Source organism: Chenopodium quinoa, unplaced genomic scaffold, assembly GCF_001683475.1.
Source record: "Chenopodium quinoa cultivar QQ74 unplaced genomic scaffold, ASM168347v1, whole genome shotgun sequence".
Taxonomy (NCBI): Eukaryota; Viridiplantae; Streptophyta; class Magnoliopsida; order Caryophyllales; family Amaranthaceae; genus Chenopodium; species Chenopodium quinoa.
In genome coordinates this window covers 1-4,085 of record NW_018745105.1, presented here as the reverse complement: position 1 = coordinate 4,085, position 4,085 = coordinate 1, and the positions used below count along the sequence as shown (strand labels likewise).

General features: G+C 32.2%; 1 long non-coding RNA gene across 1 annotated transcript; it reads right to left on the bottom strand.

Moving 5' to 3' along the window:
- Positions 1–561: 561 nt before the first annotated feature.
- Positions 562–3,652, bottom strand: LOC110710014. Its single transcript, XR_002509091.1, has 4 exons — positions 3,580–3,652; positions 1,574–1,768; positions 1,288–1,350; positions 562–795 (listed from the first exon to the last, which is right to left on the bottom strand). It is a non-coding gene; the product is annotated as an uncharacterized LOC110710014 (long non-coding RNA).
- Between the last annotated feature and the right edge of the window lie 433 nt (positions 3,653–4,085).

Below are 4,085 nucleotides of genomic sequence, written 5' to 3'. Positions count from 1 at the left end.
CACAAGATTAAAATTAGTAAAGAAAATTCTAAGAAACTATCTACATGATGGTATCCAATATAGAGGTGGTTTATACCATCCGGCTGAACTCCTCCTCCTTCCCATGGCGCCTCTTCTCTCCTGCCACTAGTCGAAAAAATGCTATTTGTAACCGGCGAAATTGACTTTTTGTAACTGGCATTGTTGGTTGCGAATGCCACCGTTATAACTAATGAATATTATTCGTAACCGGCTAATGTTAGTTACAAATAATATATTATTTGTAATTGACTTAACCTTATGCTAGTTACAAATAGGCTATTTTCAAAGTTAGAAAACATACTATTTGTAACTGGCGTTAAGTTATACCGGTTACAAATATAGTATTATTTGTAACTGGCATAGCATAACGCCAGTTACGAATAATGTTTTTTAATTTAAAAAAATAAAAATAAAATGGTAGCAGTAACAAACTCCTCTACTGCCACCACCCGTACACTACATTTATATTTTTTTTAATGTAAAGACCATTAATTGTTAATAAAATACAATAACTATCAATCTAGCCAATATAAGACCAACTTTAAGCGACATCTTGGAAATTATATTGAATTGATGTACTTGTAAATTACAAATATTTCTCTCATAGTTCACAATAAATAATACTCTATAACTAAAAAAAAGCTAGTTAGTTAATTGATACAATGGTCAACCTTCAAATTTTGACGATTTTGTCTCTGTCTGCTTTCACAAATTTGACTGTTCTGTATGGGATTGCAGCAGTTTACACTTAGCACTTGATATTGCAACAGAATTCTGCATGGGAAAGAAATATAAACATAAAAAAGCCAAAATTTAAAAAGGATTGTTTTAGACAGTCACCAAGTGAACGCTTCCAACATGGTCAATGCATCAAACTGAGGGGATATAAAAGAATATAAACATCAAAGCTCACGAGAAAAATTTCAGCCACTTATTAGACAAAACTAGTCACAAATAAATTCAATACAGAAATCAAAACCAGTAATTTCACTTATTAGACAAAACTAGTCATAAATAAATTCAATACAGAATTCAAAACGCCACATATAAAATACAACAAAAACATAAGGTAGCAGATGCTTGGTGCATGAACTAGCTCAATTTTCAGTTTCTTAAGTGTCTGAACTAGAACAATCTATTACATACACAAGCTGAAAGGTACTGAAGTAGCTCAAATTTCAATTTCTTAGGTGCCTGAACTAGCAGTTTCGCCACTTATATAGTTGTAGAAATATCCAAGATTAGTGAGATTTTTAAATTGCATACCTGATAAGCCTGCATCATTACAAGTAATATTTGAGCCCGGACCATTGCAAAAATCAAATGAGCCTACAGTCATTTGAAGCAAATAATGAGCCCTGCACTAGTACGTGTTACAAAAAAGAAAGTATACTATAATCCAGCAACCTATAGGGATTCTGCTCTACAAGAGAGAAGATGGACATTCATTAAATCACTTAGCTTGGGTACCAAATAGAAAATTATAGACTTCTCCAAAAATAGAAAGTATATAATATTCCAGCAACCTATTGACAACTAAAAAAAAGTTCACCTGAGGAGAATAGTCAACTCCGGCAGCAATCGCAGCATCTCCTTCCCACAATGCAGTTTTCCATTCTCCAAATTTCCGAGCATCAAAGCATCTATTTAAATGCTTCTCCACTGCTTGAATTTGTGGAGTTCTGTTGCCTCAGGCTGATGTGCTGCATAGAATAGATGTTTCCTAGCAAAATCTACCTGTCCTAACCTAAAACCAGCCAAGAAACAAAATAAATAACTATAAAAAAAATGCAGATTCATATTCAAATAATTAGTGTCTTCAATACCACATGGTCGAAGAAATTAAAGTAATTCCCATGTTCAAAGAAAAATCACAGTAAGAAATTGATAGAAATTGATAACAAATTCCACTACCATGATTAACAAATACTTATGGTCCCTGAAGCAAGTCAATGACATAAATTATCAACTGCCACCATCCGGAAATGATTTCTACTTCTTAAAGTAACATATCCTCAAAAATATTAGTTTATAAACAATAAGAAAACATGTGCAGGGACAAAGAACTTTCTAATATAGCATCATTACTTGAACTACTTATGGCAACATGATCAGCAGCTAATCATCAGGTGACAAGCAACCAAACCAAGTTTTTAAAGCATGTTAAATCACAATTGGCAATCAAACTTGTAGAATGAAGCCAGCCCGAATTAAACATGGACAATGACAACTCAACCTCAGTGAGAAAAAACCCCTTCCTTTCTTCCTATTGACATGATAATTCGTTGAATCCACATCCTTAGCAAACGGAATTGGATTAAACAAATCAAAATCCATTTCTTGTCGCAGCTAGATAATTTCCCGGGTGAAACCATGAAAAGTGCGGGACAAATTTGCTTATATTTCCTAGCTTCTACATAACTTTATCTCAGGAAAACCCTTGAAAGAAGGATTTCAATGGGAAACTAACATCAACTTGGTTGAAAACAGTCTAAGATACAGAAACCGATTGTGCGAATATACCTCTAACTACAACAATATTCACCCTCCATGGATAAAACCAACATGTCAAGCAACAATGGACTCTAACATTCTCTACACACTAGGCTAATTACTCCTCCGTACCACTAAAATTGCCCCCATATACTAAAAATGGATGTCAAGATGATATAATTCATAAAGGAATCAACAACTAATAAAGCCAAGATAATTATAAAAAAAAAAAGTCAACTAACACCCAAATCCTAAACATTACAAAGAATCATTCATGTTCATAGCAACAAATAAATAAGAAACCTAACTGAACCAATTTGTACTAATTGAAAAGGGGAGGTACACATGCAATGAACAATTTTCAAAACAACCCTTTAAACTTGCATATACATACGAAGTATTAGAAATGCCACAAAATTAAATCCACAAAAAGCAGCAAATATTAATAAAAAAAAAACTACTAAATCAAAACATAATAACCCAAAATCCACAGAAAATGGAAAGAGCAAATTGCCACACTTTAAGCATAAATTAAAAAAAAAAAACAACTTAAAACAAATCAGAAACTACCAAACCGAGGTACCCAGAAGCTAAAATTTGAATTTTTTTTTCTAAAAAGGACACGGGAAAAAAAAGATGAAGGGATTATGAAAGTTACCCAAATCCAGTTATCTAGAAGTTGAAATTGAAGGTTCGAAGCTCAAAAAAATGTGAACTTTACAAGCTGATTTCAGCAAAAATGGTAGAAAAAAGCAGAATATGGATGAATTTGTGAAAAAAAGAGAGATGTTAGGCTTCACTTGGGAAATGAACAAATCTTTTAAGAGCAATAGAGTAAACAATTTAGCCGAAACTGCTGTAATCAATCACCAATGGTTGGTAAATCATCAAGACATAATTAAGCATATGGAAACTAAGCAAGCCCAAGGTAACGTAGAGCAGATGGAAAGAAAAATTAAAAGAGATATAATTCACAACTAATTGGGGTTTTTATTTAATTAAAGAGATAATTTAGTTCATTACATCAACCCTAATTCATGAACCCTAATTCAAAATTTTACATACCTCTTTTTAACCTCCATATAGCCCTCTTTTGCTGAATTTTAGATCATTCTTCATGAACAAGAAGCAATTTTTTAATTGAAAATTTCTAAAACCGTTTATTTTTATCAAGGAAAAAGGAGATCGAAGTTAATGGAAGACAAATGAGTATATAAGAATACTCATGAATTCGAAAACGCAAGTGGAAAAATGAAAAAAAAGCTACTCTGTACTTAGGTTTGTTAGAAAAATAAATAAATAAATTTTTTTTTTTGACACAAAGTACTACTAACTTGCGTTTGCAAGCCAGTTACTAAATATTTGGTCAAATTTTATTTGACTCAATATTTGTAACCAACATTTATTAGGTCGGTTACTAATAGAATTTCCAACCTTGACAAATTTCAAATTAGTAACCTTCGTCTACAAGGCCAGTTACTAATGTCATATTATTTGTAACTTACATTATCTTAGCCAGTTACTAGTGGTGTTTTAGTAACTAGCATTTTTAATGCCAGTTACTAATAGGG